Raw genomic sequence first — 18,327 nt, 5'->3', positions numbered from 1 at the left:
AGGAGTCACCAGGAGAAAGGGAGTGCTTGGTCATGGGTATCTTGCTTCGGGTCTCCCTGGGTTTGGATGAAGAACTGGAGGAGGACAGGTGGTCAGGCAGAGCTGCACTAGCTGCTGCAGGAGAGAGGAACAGGAGGGAGAGGTGGCATTCTTCTCTGCCCCACCCCCCATGGGTATAAGACACCGCGCCTCCTCCACCAGGGCCTCCAGTGCCGTATCCAAGAACCTGTGCACCCTCTCCCTCGGTCCCTGAGCTAAACGTGCAGCGTTCTGGTTAGCACCTCTCGGTAAGTTCAAATTATGGTCATCGGCAATTCGGACCAAAATTCTTTGCCAAATGTGGACTTTGAAACAGGCTAGTTTTATTATCATTTCACTCATTTAGCGCCTGTTTTCACCCTTGAGTCAAAATAACCCCCCAAGAGTGCACATGGGTTGGAATGCTGATGGTTGTCATCTGTCATGGGCCGGAGTTTGAATCAACTTGGATTGACATAAATTGCAGAAGGTGGGCACTACTATATCAATTTGTCCAGTAATTAGAGACTTGGCAATGTGGCCACTTTTTAAATAAATAAAAATGTTGACTCACCTGAGGCCTACCAGGAATTGTTGCCATCGTAACCTTTCCATCGGACAGCATGTAATTGTGCCTGCCGAATGATTGATAGCAGCTATAATAACCAGAGCTATCAACATAAAAGAAATGTTAGATGTGCGAGTTATGATCAAATGCAAGGCAGCTGAGTTCGGTTCCTTTTAAAGGCACAAAGGTGTGTTTGCTTTTAAGTGATAGATGGTAAAACAAGTTAAGCTATTTAACCAAATTAAGTTCAAGACTGATGGGTCTGCTCATGCCTCACTTGCATGTACGAAGGATGGTTTTGTAGTGAACTAGTGTAAACTGAATTGCTTGTATTTTATTCCTCCGTTGGTTTAAATAAAAGTAAGATTATTTTGTTTTACGATCAGAACAGCTGAGTAAATATTATTTCAAGATAACAGCACTCGAGCTCCCCAGATTATGAATTGACTGATGTAGCTATTTTGTTCCTTACAGTTACTTTAGCTCATTCTCATTTGTGATATTGTCAATCTCGGCCTATTGCAAATACAGCAGAAGCTCATCGTCCCCCATGAATGACTACTGGGATAGCAAAGTTTAGTATTGGTATATATTGGGATTCTACTCGTAAATTGAATTTGTTTAATTCTATTTGAATTGTTGTCAGCAATGAATTACCATTTTGTTATGTTTGAGCTGCTTCCTTTGAATTTTAGATCCTTTTTTTAAACAAACAAAATGACTGAATTATCAGTAGGCTATTACAAAATTACTATTAAACTTCAAAAAGTTAATTTTTATGAACAACCTAAGGGGATGCAAACTGTGGGTCAGTCTGTGTGTGAAATAAGATTCAATAAATGATTTCCTATTCTATTTAATTCTACCCCAGACCTCAAACTGGTGTTCTTTAGTTCCTGTAGACGACACTTATGCTGCCACTTTTATATTACTGCGAAGTAGTTTTTGGTATGCAGTCACCCAAAAGTAGTGGGACACCATAGAAGGCAAATACTTTGCAGTGTAAGGCCCCCACAGGAAACCATTTCACACCAATTTGAGTTATCAAAGTGTGACGTATAATTCCAGCTTCAATCTTATTTAATCTTGAGTTTTTAAAATTTGGTGACATTGCCTACTGTGAGCCTTGAGCCTTCAATCCAGCTGTCTCAGTTTAAAAAAAAAAAGTTTAATACATTTAAGGTGCTCTGCACTGATTCCATTTTTAAATATACAAAGAAATATGCAGTACATCTTAAACAGAGTTCAGCTGTGCAGAACAAAATGTTGTAGGTCAACTTAATTTAATAGGGCATTCCCATCAGACGTCGCCCCGCAGGCTGTATGTGAGAATTGTGAACAGCAACTATTTACATTGATATAGCTCATTCAACGTAGAAACATGTCCCATGGCACTTCACTGAGGCGGAAGTAGACAAAAGTTGATGGCGAGCTAGAGAAGATATTCGGAGGGGTGATTAAAAGCTTGGTCAAGTGGGTTGGTTATAAAGAGATTCTTAAAGGTGAGTGATGTGGAGAGGTTCAGAGAGTGAATTCTAGAGCTTCGAGCCTCTTTGGCTGAAGGCATGGTAGCGAAGGGAGTGCTCAGAGGGTTGTGGTGAAGGAGGAGGTTAGAGATGGGGAGGAAAATAGGGAGGCGCCTCCCTATTTGAATAATCCCAAATACAGAGACTGGTGTCAAGAGAGCTGGTGGATCGGCAGAGCCATCATCAGCATACCATTATCATCATCATAGGCAGTCCCTCAGAATCGAGGAAGACTTGCTTCCACTCCTAAAGTGAGTCCTTTGGTGGCTGAACAGTCCAATATGAGAACCACAGACCCTGTCACAGGTGGGACAGACATTCGTCGGGGGAATGGTGGGGGTGGGACTGATTTGCCGCACGCTCCTTCCGATGCCTGTGCCTGACCTCTTCACGCTCGCGGCGTTGAGATTCGAAGAGCTCAAAGCCCTCCAGGATATACTTTCTCCACTTGGGGCGGCCTTTGGCTAGGACTCCTAGGTGTCAGTGGTGATGTCGCACTTTACCAGGGAGGCTTTGAGGGCGTCCTTGTAACGTTTCCGCTGCCCACCTTTGGCTCATTTGCCATGAAGGAGTGCCGCGTAGAGCAAATTGCTTGGGGAGCCTCGCATCTGGCATGCGAACTATGTGGCCTGCCCAGCGAAACTGATCGAGTGTGGTCAGTGCTTCAATGCTGGGATGTTAGCCTGGGCGAGGACACTGATGTTGGTGCGCCTGTCCTCCCAGGGGATTTTCAGGATCTTGCGGAGACGTCGTTGGCTGGCAAGTGAATACCTAGCATGCTTGCTCATCTCAATCCTTGCTATGTATATATTGCTATGAGCATACACGTGGAACCTGCTGCCATATTCTTGGATGTTTTCCAAGGGGCAGCATGTAGATAAGAAATAGGAGGTGGCCAAGGATAGATCATTGGGGGATTCCAGAGGTAATGGTGCAGCAACCTAGATTGTGTTCATATCTCGACTCTGGTTTGAAGCCCCAACTTTCTGGATGAGCTCTGGATAGTTATTTTCCTCCTTCCATTAATGTGGGATCCCTAATATGTGGGAATTCTGCTGGGAGCAGGGGTTAATTTTGCTGGATCTGGAATACTTCAGGTTGGAGGCTATCTTTTCTTGGTGTCATCCGTTTGACTGTTGCATTTAATTGGATTTTATAAGTTGTATTTTTGTGTTAGTGATCCACGGCATTCATAGCAAGGATTGAGATGAGCAAGCATGCTGGGTATTCACTTGCCAGCCTCGAGAGTTCTGACTTAATGGAATGTTTTCCAAGGGGCAGATGCCTGTCCTAATTCACACCAAGTCCTGCTCATCCATCACCCGTGCTTGCTGACCTACATTGGATTCCGGTTAAGCAACGCCTCAATTTCTAAATTCTCATCCTTATTTTCAAATCCCTCCATGGCCTCACCTCGCCCCTCTCTATCTCTAATCTCCTTCAGCCCCACAACAACACCCCCCCCCCCCCCACCCTACCCAGAGATGTCTGCGCCCCTCTAATTCTGCCCTCCTGAGCATTATGATGCAGAAGGGCTGACATTCGCTGAGTCTCTGGATATGGGGCACTGCTTGCCAGTTTCATTGTGCTCCGAGACAATGCTGCTTAATCATCATCTCGCATATCACCATCAATTCAAATTGTATTCATTATTGTGAGTAATAGAGTCCTTATCACTGACAATGGTGATGAATGACTGGGCTGAATTCACTGCAGGACAATAAGTGTGGGTTGAACTGGGAGCAACGGCCAGGCTGGATGGAGAAATAGAAAGGGAAAATGCTGTTAATACATATCTGTCAGCACCTGAAAAAACACAACATCAGACCATTCCCCAGAAATATATATCCTCTTTTCAGATACAGATTGATTGGCTGCACATTTACAGCATTTATTATTTTGATTTCTGGTTTCCAATATTGGCAATTTCTTTCTTATTTCTAAACAACAACAACTTATATTTATATAGCGTTTTTAAAGTAGTGAAATGACCCGAGGCGCTTCACAGGAGTATTATGCGATAAAGGTTTGACACCGAGCCGCAAAAGTAGAAATTAGCGCAGGAAAGAGGTAGGTTTTAAGGAGCATCTTGAGAGAAATAGGGAGGTTTAGACGGGGAGTTCCAGAGTTTGGGGCCTAGGCAACAGAAGGCATGGCTACCAATGATTGAGCGATTACAATCAGCAATGCTCAGGAGGGCAGAATTAGAGGGGCGCAGACATCTCTGGGTAGGGTGGGGTGGTTGTGGGGCTGAAGGAGATTAGAGATAGAGAGGGGCGAGGTGAGGCCATGGAGGGATTTGAAAATAAGGATGAGAATTTACAAATTGAGGCATTGCTTAACCGGAATCCAATGTAGGTCAGCAAGCACGGGTGATGGATGAGCAGGACTTGGTGTGAATTAGGACAGGCAGCAAAGTTTTGGATCACCTCTAGTTTGCGTAGGTTAGAATGTGGGAGGCCAACTAGGAGTGCGTTGGAATAGTCAAGTCGAGAGGTGACAGAGGCATGGATGAGGGCTTCAACAGCGGATGAGCTGAGGCAAGGGTGGAGATGGGCGATGTTACGGAGGTGGAAATAGGCGGTCTTAGTTATGCTGCGGATATGTGGTCGAAAGCTCATTTCAGGATAAAGATAGGATAAAGTTTGTTTGTCCACATGGTTTTGTTCCTTTTGACTGCGTTTCTGCATGATATGTATTGCTTTAAAAAAGGTAATGGTATGTACACCAATATTTGAATATAAAGAGATGTTTCTTTTCCACTCCTGACTTTGCACCATGAATTAATAACGACACAATGAGTGGGAAGTTGTGTTCTTCTGACCAAAGCTATTCTTACCAGCTTCTGAGCTTTGAGTCTTGATGAAGCAGTGATAATGATGATGAATAGGATTGAGAGCTATTAGGAGAACTTTATTAACTTTCGATTTTTTAACTTTTGGAAATTTCAGTTTAAATTCACTCCTAGTGGTCTGATAATGATTGTTGGCAGTCTTATACCTTGCTTATAATCTGCATAAATCAGACATGAGGCTGCCAAACTGCATTTGTTTTGCAGTATAACCCAGTTCCATTTATACAGCGCTGAAGATTTGACAAAATGAGAACAGGTGCTCCTTAACTGCCAAAATTACTCACTTGTTTATATAGGTTTAAATGTGACCTTCAGGGCTGCTGACCAAGGGCCATGTGGCTCTTTGCCGGCCGGCGTGGGCATGATGGGCTGAAATGGCCTTTTTCTGTGCTGTAAGTTTCTATGTTCTTTAATATTCACAAATGACACAATCTTACCTTTTCTATTTAATTTCAAATCAATGTGGGTTTTTAATCATTTGAAATACTGGAAAACTGCTAATTTTTCATCGAATTAACTTCTTTTCTCAGTTGTGACTTCTGCTGTATCCATGCAGAATTACATTTGACTTCATAAAATAAAATCACAGCAAATATAACTTTTGCTGACTGATGACAAGACGGTAAATGTCTATGGGCAACAAACCATCATTCTTGCTGTTTTACAACTGAGCTTTATTCTAGGTTTCTTTACAGTGTGAATAAATGACTCATGCTGGAATTCAAGTGCAAAATTTCAATATATGGATCTTAACTGAAAACACTTGTAAGCAAACTGGCAAAAATTGCCAAATACAAAACACACAATGTAAATGTTATGAGTGCATCATTTTGCTCAATGTGCCATTATTGTGGCTTTTCTTTCCCCAAGCACTTTTCACAAAGACATTGTTCCCTTCAGAATATTGAGAGCAAGTGAGCCATTCTGAAGTTCCCTGAACAATTCTGAATATTGAGAGCAAGTGAGCCATTCTGAAGTTCCCTGAACAATTCTATCATTCTCCTTCATTATGTATGAACAGTCAAGTGTTAGAGGGCGAAAATACAAGGGGGGCATTATGGAAAAAAAATCTCTCACACGTTAATATTTTTGAATGTGATTTGACCAGTTACCACAACCTGTAACCACCAGTACTTCACTGTATATGGCTCAAAGCAGTCTCTCCAGACACTAGCAAAGCTGAAAGAACGCTATCTGTAAATGTACTATTAAGGATATTTCATCATTCCAGTGGACATACATTTGTAAGATATATAAATGCTAAATCTCGCACTATGTACTCTATTATATTGGATATGTAATTGTTCCAACTTGTATTAAATTAATCTCTGCACTCCAACATGTACACATTGTTAAATTCCAAACGAATTTTCCATTTGTGTCTTAAATTTCTATTGAAGTGCTCACCTTATGCTTTCCCACTTAACCTGACCTAAACATGTTGATAACCAAGCCAGATCTGCACACTGGAGAATTGCAGTACGACACTAAGTGAAGTATGACTTTATCAGGGCATCAAAGACTGAGTTGGACACACATGCATTAACAATATTTTGAGTAATACCATTGCAAGGTGCAGTATTGATTTGAGCAAAAGTTCCTTTTAATATCAATTAACAGAATCTAAATGCTCATAAGTACAAAGGTATCATCGATAGCTGGGTTTTGCTTTTTCTTAATTCATTCTCAAGATGATGTGGGTGTCACTGGCAAGATTGCATTAATTTCCCATCCTTAGTTGTCCTCGGGTGGTGGTGGGCTGCCACCTTGAACCATTGGTCGTGTTTTTGATACAACTGAATGGCTTGCTAGGCGACTTCAGAAGCAGGCAAGATTCAACTACATTGGTGTTGGACTTGAGTTATGTATAGGTCAGACTGGGTAAGAAGGATGAGTGAACCAGTTGGATTTTTATGACGATCCGTCGAGCGTCACTTTTACTGATATCAGCTTTTAATTTCCCTTTTTATAAAAAAAAATCTGCCATGCTGGGATTTGAACTAGCATTTTTGTGATGATTAGTCTAGGAACGTAACCACTATAAAAGAGATGAGCCAAATGGTGACCGTACCCTGGTTACTGAGTAACAGTATAAAAAACGTTGTGGTCAATGTCCAAGATTATGTTATGAGTTTTATCAAGGTTAAGGTTATAGTCTACACTCCAGGTATGACTGGTACATTTCTACCATTGAGGCTCGCTCTTTTTGATCTGATCTTGTGATCATGCAACCTGCTTTTTTGTGGTAGTAGACTTGCTGTTGTGGCATTGAGCAACTCTGCCCATTGTGGGATTCTCTGACTTCATCTCCGGGAACACCTCTGGTGAGTTCTAATCTTTGTTTAATCATCATCTTCCTGTCCAAGTTTCATTGTGTGTATCCAGAATGAGAAAAGGCTTTCAAGGCTCATTTTATTTTCTTGGATCTCATCCTCTTGTACATACCACACTCCCTCCCCTTCCCACCCCGCAACTTCCTGGGAGAGGCCAAAGAATCAATTCTCTCAAATTCCAAATCGTCCCCCCACGCCACTATTTCCTGGAATGGCTAACCTTCTACAGACTGTAATTCTTTATGGCTCCTGCATTGCACATTATTTTCTTCGAGACTTGTAAATGTGATACATTGCACCAAAAATAGTAGAAGGCTATAAACGTTCTAACTTCCTTAAACTCTCTCTGCTTTTGAAGAGCTGCATTGAAAGTTCTGTACTCAACTTCTGAAAACCTTTTTGAAAATAGTATGGTCATCAATATATTTTTTAAATATCACAAAGGAAACTGCAATTGGTGGAAATGGCCCATTGTGATCTGTTTAAAATAATCAATGCGACCACATATCAGCGGCATAACACAAACTGTCTGTTTCCACCTCCGTAACATTGTCCGTCTCTGCCCCGACTCGGCTCATCTGCTGCTGAAACCCTCATCCATGCCTTTGTTACCTCTAGACTTGACTACTCCAATGCACTCCTGGCTGGCTTTCCACATTCTACACTATGTAAACTTGAGGTCATCCAAAACTCAGCAACCCGTGTCCTCACTCACATCAAATCCCTCTCACCCATCACCCCTGTGCTCGCTGACCAACATTGGCTCCCGGTTAAGCAACACCTCGATTTCAAAATTCTCTTCCTTGCTTACAAATCCCTCCATGGCCTCGCCTCTCCCTATCTCTGTAATCTCCTTCAGCCTTGTAACCCCCTGAGATATCTACATTCCTCAAATTCTGCCCTCTTGAGTATCTCTCATTAATAGTGCTCAACCATTGGTGGCTGTGCCTTCAGCTGCCTCGGCCCCAAGCTCTACAATTCTCTCCCTAAACCTCTGCACATCTCTCCCCTCCTTTTTAAGTCACTCCTTAAAACCTACCTCTTTGACCAAGCTTTTGGTCTCCTGCCCTAATTTCGCCTTGTGTGGCTTGGAGACAAATTGTTTAGTCATAATACTCCTGTGAAGCACCATGGGATGTTTTACTATGTTAAAGCTGCTATATAAATACAAGGTATTGTATTTGTTTTCTCTCAGTTGAATCGCCATGTGCTCAATCTTTTAAAACTGTTGTGCAGTATCATGTTTTGCAGTTAATGGTCTGTTGGCTGGAAAAGCAACTAATAATCTTGACTACTGTACAGCAGTATGCTTTATTAATTTCCTTTTATGCCGAGAGCATGCAGAAATCAAGCGTAAACAGTGGAAAGATTGTGTGGCAAACCTGTCCCACCCACCCTTTCCCTCAACGACTATCTGTCCCACCTATGACTGGGATTGTGGCTCTCGTATTGGACTGTTCAGCCACCTAAGGATTCACTTTTACAGTGGAAGCAAGTCTTCCTCGATTCCGAAGGACTGCCTATGATGATGATGCTTTATTAATTTCCTTTACCTTTCATTATTGGCACACGTTCATTTTTAAAAGTAGCAGCAAGGAGACTGAAAGTTCTCCATTGTGTGACTTGTAAGAGATTAAGATCAACCCAGAAAAGTTGCAAGTGAATGTGGTTAGTTTTTCACATATTATTGGAAATTGGAATCCTTCTTTGAATGTCATTTAGAATTTGCCTTTCAATATTTGAAATGAAAACTCTTTTCTCCAACTTTTCTCAGCATTATCTAGATCTGGAGACTCATTCTAAACTCCCCCGATGGCTTAGTGATAAATGTACCATCAAATGTTATACCGAGCTGTGCTTGGCAGGAAGATGCCAGGTTGCACTCCAACCACACCTACCTGTCCCTGTGCTGAGTTAGTTATTTCAACCAGAGCAGGACTAGAGGTACCACAACTACTCGCACTCATGCTCAGCAAAGGGGGGGAAAAAATCAGCCAGCACATTCACTTGATGGTGAGGAACAGACCTGGTATCTCTGTGCAGCGGGACTGAGGGGAATGGTAGTGATCTTACTGCCACTCTGGCTTGAGATCTGCTAACTCAACCGGACTGGGGATCAAACATGTGACCATCTTGATGTATAGGGCTCAGTGCTACGCCAGGAGGTGCTTTTAACAACCGAACCATTGGGTGAGCTTTTCTGAAATTCTATTGTGGAACTGCTGTTTCTGTGCCTCTTCCCACCCAGCATCTCTGGAAGGTTTCAGATGTTGGACTGCACTGACCGTATTTTGGAGTATTGAACATAGGCAGTTGAGTGTGTGTTGATATTACTACAGAGCATACTGGTGCAGATCCACACCTGCACACAGTTACCCATGTAGCTCCTCTTCCTCTCAGCTGAATGCTGATAGCATTTGTACACATTTAAAAAAAACAAAGACTGACTCATCAGCTCTGCCAAATTACGAATAACAAGTGTGGCAAAAGCAGAGTTCTTAATCCTAGGAAACCATTCTGCAGTTTACTATAGATTTAGTAACCGAATTAAGATGGGAGTTGATTTTCTTTGATCAAACTTCCAAGTAAGGATTAGAGCCCAGCTATCTACAAGACACTGTCCAGTTCACTGAGCTGAATACGTTGAGACAGAAGCTTGGTTCTAGCTATTAATCAAATTATTGGAAGGACTATAGATGTTTTTATACCTTAATCCCTAGGCTTGACAAAGTTCTCAGCTGCTGTCAAATGTGAAACTCGCAGACTGCAGACAACTTAATTGCATCTTAACTGGTTGAACCATCAGAAGGGATCTGTTGTAAGTCAAGTTCAAGTAGTATATTTTTGAAAGCATTAACCGATATGAAAGAACTGGACAAGATGTGATATGAATGACCAAAACGTGGCAACAGCAAATGGTCTAATGGAAGGCCTATTTTTCAATGTCTGTAAGCTTGTAATGTTTGTAGCTCCACACTGGATGTGGACGCATTGTGTACTGCAAGTGCAGAGTTAATAATTAAACAGAACCAGGCAGATTCCGGAGGCTTCCGAGCGAGTGCTGCCTGCCATGTTAGGAGCTGTGTGTGCTGTGCTCTGTCAAGATATCACAATAGGCCTTCCATTTTTCAATCACCCAATGTAATGTATAATCTGTGCTTTTCAGTTCCCTGTTTTGAACGACCTATATCAATAGAGAAGTTGAAGAGCAGCTCTCTGCCGTTATTTCCCATGTACCGCACAATAGGCTACTTGAAAAATTGTAAATTTTGCATTCTTGTTTTGCTGCTGATTGCATATTGTAGTAGATTTTAGTTTCTTATTGTGTCTTACCGTTAGTGTATAATCTTCTAAACAAATTAGACGATTAGTTACAGCCTGAATATAATGGTCCAGCAGTGTGGTATTTGTGATGTCTTCTACTGTAATTAAGGGGCAGTTGTTTGTCCTGCGGCATAGTATGCCACTTTTTGTACATACATATTTATCGGTTTCAGTTCAGAGGAATAAAGTATAAAGGCTGATCAAAAGTTAAAGGTGCGAGTCTGAAAGACTGACTGTAATGGTGAGCTTGCATCAGGAAATTGTAATATCTTTTTGTGGAAAACTGAGTTGTTTTGGTGGTCTAATTTGTCACATAGTTGCTTTGAAGAAAGTAGTGTAATACAGACAATGATTTCTGAAACATTGAAATAGCCATGGGATTTCTGTGAAAATAACTACGTATATTGTGAGAAGAAATACACTTTCAAGTTATTTTGTCTTGAGGCAGGTTGTGCCTTGTAAGCCTCTACAATTTGTCTGTGTTGCAACACTCCTGAATTCAATTACAGCCTCTGTCCTTCTGTTTAAATCCTTCGAAAGCACAATGCTTATTATAGGGTTGGTTTGCAATTCTTGAATTTTTAAACAGAGCTGTCGACAGACTAGAGGGTTCACAAGAAGGCTCGGTTCTTGAAGTAGCCTGTGTTATAGAAGTTGGTACAATGATCCCCGGGATTTGTTCATGCTCCAGCAGATCCTTTATTTGTGAGAGCTTGAACTGTTCCTCCACTGATTTTTGACAAAAAAGAGTTTAATTTTAAAATTCTTAGCAATATACATCTGGCATGAAGTAACAGGATATCATGTGCCAGATGGTATAGTTGTATCCACCATTAACTAACATTATGAAGAGTTAAAAATATATATGATTACCCAGTTTTCTTGCCTTAGAGGTACAGGCTCACACATGTTGTGCACTGGGCCCACCCCAAGTAAGTAGCTATTTGTCATGTGAATCTTGGTGGTGTATACTGGCAGGCTATTACACTATGGACTGGGAGTTGGGGTGATGGCAGTGGCAACAGCCTGATGCTGTGCTCCCCTGATATCCACCCACACAGCTCCTTTCCAGCAGGTGTCTGTATGTTGATATAGTCCTGGCTGAGTGTGGATGGAGATATTATGGCCAGTTGTGGAACCCTAGCCCCACTTCATACTACTATTTCCACTGAAATCAGCGGAGAGGGGGATCAATCATTCAAGGATGTATGGGTGAGTTCCACATTGGGCAATGCTTTTGTTTTAAACCCCCGATGATGCTTTGTTTTTTGGAAATGTTGCACAAGTGTTCCGTGTGTTTATTTGACAACTGGATTAGAACAGTTCAACTGTGTTCCTTCTATTTATACTTTGAGATACTTGGCTGCATTTATTTACAGAAGACAGTGAGTGTGTTTTCATAAATAGACAGCTCATTTGAAGGGAGATATTCTTTATTTGAACTTGAGCAGCTCTTGATTGCTAAGGAATGCTGTCCAGGGACTAAGCGACTGAGGAAGATGTTGGATTTGATCACTGTGTCGAGCTGGCCAATTTCAACTGGGGTGGTAATATAGGCCCTATAATTGGCTTCATGCCTCTGAGGTATGTGTGTGCATGTGCCTGTGCTTAATGGCTACCTAATAACACCTGTGCATGTCAGATGAGGATGGGATTTGCCTCCCATTGAGGCTCGCTGTTAGCTTGTGTATAAACAATTGCTACTTGAGAGAGGCATGGAATCGTACCCCAAGAAGGAATTCACAACTCCTTCTGGAAGGGCTTCCACAAAACTTCAAAGGACCACTCAAAGCACGACATCATTTCAATATTCAAAATTGTTAAATGTTGTATTTTAAGATTGTCCCTTGTTTCCAGCTTCAGGAGTATAGGGCCCAAATTTGGCCCTCCTGTTTTGCTGCATGCAAAGTAAGGACTGTGTTTTGAAAAATCATTAAATATCAATATGGCAATGCAACAACGTGCACCAAGAACTAAGATTTTCTTGCATGACAAAGTGGAGACACAAGTTACTTTCATTTGAGAACAAATGGCAGGAGCCAGATTCCAGCAACAGAGGTTGCACAAAAATGCCACCCAAAGAAATGAAGAAACGCTGGAACCAAGTAGCAGAAGATTACTGTGCAGTGGTGAATACCACGAGATCTGGAAGCCAGTGTAAAAAGAAATGGCAGGGCATTGGTCAAGTAGTTAGTGTAAGTAATATTTTCATTTATTCAATGCAATTTCAATTGTAAATGTGACTAGCTGTATATGTCCCACCCAGCAGAAAGACACTTCCTCTAAAAAGTTGAATTTTCACCTTTGCAGAAGAAATTGGCCAAAAACAAAAGGGAAAGAACTTGAACAGGAGGAGGCACGCCCAATCTGCACCAACTGACACCCTTGGAAGGGAGGGTCGCTGCTTTGATGAGTCGTACCTGGAGAAAAGCAATCCGTACAGCACAAGCTGGGCCCACGGGCGAGGGAGAGGGTAAGTCCTGAAAATGCATCGTGGCCTTTCAAATCAACCTGCTGCCTGGCTTGCTACGTGTGAGCCTACTCATGCCACCCATCCTGCCCCCTCCTGTGCTGCTAACCATTTGACTGTTCGGTTATATTTTGCAGAACCTGATGCCAATCCTGAAGGTCCAGAAGAAGATTTAGGCACGCACGAGCCTAAGCCTGCAGACCAACTTGGTCGGGGAGGGGGTGGGCATGGAGATGTACGAAGGGTATAATGGTGAAATGAATATGGTTGAGGCCACGTTAATGGACTTCGCGTTGCCAAACACTTCCATGAGTTCTGGTGCGACATTCTTTGGTTTCAGACCATCCCCGTCCATGAAAATTAGTTTAAGTTCTGATGTGACATTCCATGGTTTCCCAAGTTCTGAGGTTGTGGGTCCCAGTGCTGGTGGGATGCAACATGGAACACCCAGGGCCCCACCGTCCCAGCCTGGGCCCCCAGTGGGAGGGTGCCGCAAGGCAGACCCAGGGTGAAGGGAAAGAAAAATAGACCATGTTCTCCTGAGATGCAGGATGGAACAGATGTGATTCAGATGATGGCATTGGGTGCGGAGAGCAATGACCTTACCCGATCACTTGTGCACGCCATCAGTGGGGTGGGTGATGAGGTAACTGGACTATTGGGAGAAATAACAGTAATGGCATGGGAAATGGGAACGATTTCTGGGAACATCAGTGAGGGAATAGTGTCCCTGAGGGAGGGAATGTCAGAGGCAGTGGAACGATGGCACAGGCCATCAGGGAGGGCATGTGTGACGTAGCTGCTGCAAAAAGGGAACATAGCCGGGCCATGCGCTATTGACAGATTCAACTGCCACTCTCACTGCAATCCTCACACAAGCCCTCTGAAGAGATCCAAGCCGGGCCCTCCACATTAACACCTGCCCCCCCACCCCCCCATGAAGAAGTGCACTTTCACTGAGATTTTGTTGTTGATACTGTTGTAACTGTTTTCAAATTGAAAGTTTTTTTGCAAGTTATGTAACTTTACAAGTTTATAAGTGATTTTAAAGAGTAATAAAGTAAAGTTTGATACAAGTATTATTTTATGACACTAAAGTGAAGTACATTGTAAACTTTTCAATAAAATATATTTTACATTAAAACTGAATCATGTTCCATTAACACAACACTTAGGAACAACTACAAAAAATAAATATGTCCATGCGGAATAGTTGTCGCTGAGCCCTCCGGCATCAGTAAAGCGTTCACCGATGAGCTGCTGGCGTAAGGCTCGAGCAATCGTTAAGGGAGCACGATGGCCCGCCTCCCTCTGACATCATGCTCCGGCCTCAGGCACTTGCATGGTTTCCTGATTGTCGTCCTCATCATTCTCTTCCACCACCATCTCCTGCTCGTCGCCTGCATCTTTCAAATCATTATCAGCCACTCTCACCGCAGGTGGGTCGTCGTCTTCCACTATCAGGTGCTGCTGCCTCATGATGGCTAAGTTATGCAGCATGCAGCACACAACAGTGAACTGACTGACCAATCTCAGGGGAAGACAGCAAGTAGCTTCCAGAATGATCCAGGCATCGGAAACGCTGATTCAATGTGCCAATGGTCCTCTCTATGATGCTGCGTGTCGCAATGTGCAATATGTTGTATTCACGGTCAGCTTTCGTCCGGCTTACGTGTAGGGGCGTCACGAGCCAGGTGGCCAAGCCTTACCCTTTGTCTCCCAGTAGCCAGCTCTGCCCTTCTGGCTGCTGCTCAAACATGTCAGATATAACGCTGTCGCGTAGGATAAACGCATCATGGGTGCTGCCAGGGTATCTTGCATCGACTGACATGATGCGATGCATGTTGTCACACACGAGCTGCACATTAATGGAGTGGAAGTCTTTTCTATTATTGAACTGCTCGGCATCCTCCACAGGTGCTCACAAGGCGATGTGGTTACAATCAATGCAGTCCTGTACCTTTTGGGAAGCCAGCAATCCTGAAGCAGCCCACAGACCTCTTATGGATCGCTTGTGCGGTTATTGGGAAATTGATGAAGTCATTCCTCCGCGCATACAGTGCAGCTGTGACCTGGTGAATGGAGACATGAATTCCATGTTAAGAAATGGTGCATACATCTCCAGTTGTAGCTTGAAATGATCTTGAGGCATCGAAGGAAAGTGCAGCTGTAATCTTCACTTCAACAGACAAGGCAGTCCACCTGCTGCTTTTCGGCTGTAAATCTGTTCTCAAACTCTCAGATCTCACGGACAACTTCTCTGCGGAAACGCAGCCTTCTGACACAATCTGCCTCACTCAGGTCCAGGTATGGACGCCTGACTCGAAATTGCCGAGGTGGGTAAGGCCTCCTGCCCAGCAGCCGACGGGCTCTGATGTTCCTGATGTGATGAGCTCTAATCAATTCTCTCCTGCGTAGCACAATGATGCTGTACCATTGCAAAATTTATGGCATTGATATTGCTCCACCCATACTTAAAATAAAAGTTAAACTTTCAAAGGTCAAAGAAGGTGAAAAATGGCGGCAAAGCAGGCAGCACAGCAGAGTTTTGCACTTCTCCTTCCCCCAAGGTATGTATATAGGCCACACCCTAAGGTCTTTTTGTTCTCTCCTCTCTTTTTTCCCCTCCCCCCCCCCCCCCCCCCCAGTCATGTGACTTCTCTCTCCCTCCTCATCTTTCTCCCCCCCCACCCCCCCCACCACCAGCTTGTTGCAGCCTGGTTCATTCCTGCAGCTTGTGTGTTCTGCCGAGCCCAGCCCCCTGTCTGTTGCTTCCTGCAGCCTCTGTTCTGCGAGCCAAGCCTGCTGTGTGTTATGCGAGCTTGTGGCCAGTTCCCTGTGCGCTCTCTCTCTCGCCCCCACCCACACCTATCCTCGGCCGAGTGGCGCCTCGCTGGCTTCCCGGGCCGAGCTATGAATGTAGGACTTAAGTTTTATTTTTTATTTATTTATTTATTGACGGTTTTTGTTATATATGTAAACCTGTATATACCTTGTATAGCCACCAGAGGGCTCATCCCACAATCCCTTGGGAGCAGAGGTACTTAAGAAGGCCTCACAGGCTGGAGAGGCACTCTTGGAGACCTGCAATAAAGGACTACGGTCACACTTTACTTTGAGCTCACAGTATCCAGTCAGACTCTTTATTCATACATAACAGTTTTTATGCTTCTTGAATGTTGTTGTGAAGCTGTTTAGTGCTTTGCAAGGTCCTCTCCGCATCCCTCCCCCCGCCCACCTGTGCTGATTTCTTAACTCTCCGCAAGGGTTTTCTGTGCGGCCACTTGGTTGAATATTCTATTGTCTTTGTTGATAGCTGCTCTTTAGTGGTTGGACATAGAGCATCGCGTCTCCTCATACTTTTGGGTCTCTTGAATTCTATCCTTAACTATTTGGACACTTCTCACGGATTATGTATGTTGCCCATTTTTCCTTCCTATGTGCAGAATTTGGCACTTATCCAACATGACCTCAGTGCACCACTGCCCCCCCCGCCCTCCCAATAAATCTGGCTTCTATTTTTGTTTTCCTGTAATGAAGGTGATGGCATGTTTAGTATAACTATAGTTTGATTTACAATAAACTTCTGCCTCAATGCACTTTCAGTCTAAATAAACATTCAAATTGTTTGTTCATGTCACCGGACTTGCAGTCAGGGCGAAAGTTGAAATCCAGCATTTTTGCGGCTGTATTTGCATTCTTTTAAAGCTGTTTGTCAGCTTTTGCCAGTTTCTTCAGTTTGGCATATTTATAAGTTCTCACTTGTCGGTCTTCTACAACTCTGGCTGCATCTTCATCATAGGCAGTCCCTCAGAATCGAGGAAGACTTGCTTCCGCTCTTAACATGCATTCTTAGATGGCTGTACAGTCCAATACGAGAACCACAGTCTCTGTGGGGCAGATAGTCGTTGAGGGAAGGGGTGGGTGGGACTGATTTGCCGCCGCTCTTTTTGCTGCCTGTGCTTGATTTCTGCATGCTCTCATAGAAACATAGACACATAGAAAATAGGTGCAGGAGTCGGCCCTTTGAGCCTGCACCACCATTCAACAAGATCATGGCTGATCTGGCCGTGGACTCGGCTCCACTTACCCGCCCACTCCCCGTAACCCTTAATTCCCTTATTGGTTAAAAATCTATCTATCTGTGACTTGAATACATTCAATGTGCTAGCCTCAACTGCTTCCCTGGTCAGAGAATTCCACAGATTCACAACCCTCTGGGAGAAGAAATTCCTTCTCAACTCGGTTTTAAATTGGCTCCCCCGTATTTTGAGGCTGTGTCCCCTAGTTCTAGTCTCCCCGACCAGTGGAAACAACCTCTCTGCCTCGATCTTGTCTATCCCTTTCATTATTTTAAATGTTTCTATAAGATCACCCTCATCCTTCTGAACTCCAACGAATAAAGACCCAGTCTACTCAATCTATCATCATAAGGTAACCCTCTCATCTCCGGAATCAGCCGAGTGAATCGTCTCTGTACCCCCTCCAATGCTGGTATATCCTTCCTTAAGTAAGGTGACCAAAACTGCATGCAGTACTCCAGGTGCGGCCTCACTAATACCCTATACAGTTGCAGAGGGACCTCCCCGCTTTTGTATTCCATCCCTCTCGCAATGAAGGCCAACATTCCATTTGCCTTCCTGATTACCTGCTGCACCTGCAAACTAACTTTTTGGGATTCATGCACAAGGACCCCCAGGTCCCTCTGCACCGCAGCATGTTGTAATTTCTCCCCATTCAAATAATATTCCCTTTTTTACTGTTTTTTTTTTTCCAAGGTGGATGACCTCACATTTTCCGACATTGTATTCCAGCTGCCAAACCTTAGCCCATTCACTTAACCTATCCAAATCTCTCTGCAGCCTCTCTGTGTCCTCTATACAACCCGCTTTCCCACTAATCTTTGTGTCATCTGCAAATTTTGTTACACTACACTCTGTCCCCTCTTCCAGGTCATCTATGTATATTGTAAACAGTTGTGGTCCCAGCACCGATCCCTGTGGCACACCACTAACCACCGATTTCCAACCCGAAAAGGACCCATTTATCCCGACTCTCTGCTTTCTGTTAGCCAGCCAATTCTCGATCCATGCTAATACATTTCCTTTGACTCCGCGTACCTTTATCTTCTGCAGTAACCTTTTGTGTGGCACCTTATCGAATGCCTTTTGGAAATCTAAATACACCACATCCATCGCTACACCTCTCCACCATGCTCGTTATATCCTCAAAGA

The 18,327-nt window shown here is 43.5% G+C and overlaps 1 protein-coding gene across 2 annotated transcripts in view; it reads left to right on the top strand.

Annotated features, from left to right (window-relative positions):
* atp8b1 (ATPase phospholipid transporting 8B1) overlaps positions 1-18,327 on the top strand; it is a 195,392-nt gene that overhangs the window by 79,378 nt on the left and 97,687 nt on the right. The gene's annotated exons all lie outside the window — the stretch shown is intronic.

This window comes from Pristiophorus japonicus, chromosome 2, assembly GCF_044704955.1.
Source record: "Pristiophorus japonicus isolate sPriJap1 chromosome 2, sPriJap1.hap1, whole genome shotgun sequence".
NCBI classification, from domain to species: domain Eukaryota; kingdom Metazoa; phylum Chordata; class Chondrichthyes; family Pristiophoridae; genus Pristiophorus; species Pristiophorus japonicus.
This window is presented reverse-complemented; position numbering and strand designations above follow the sequence as displayed.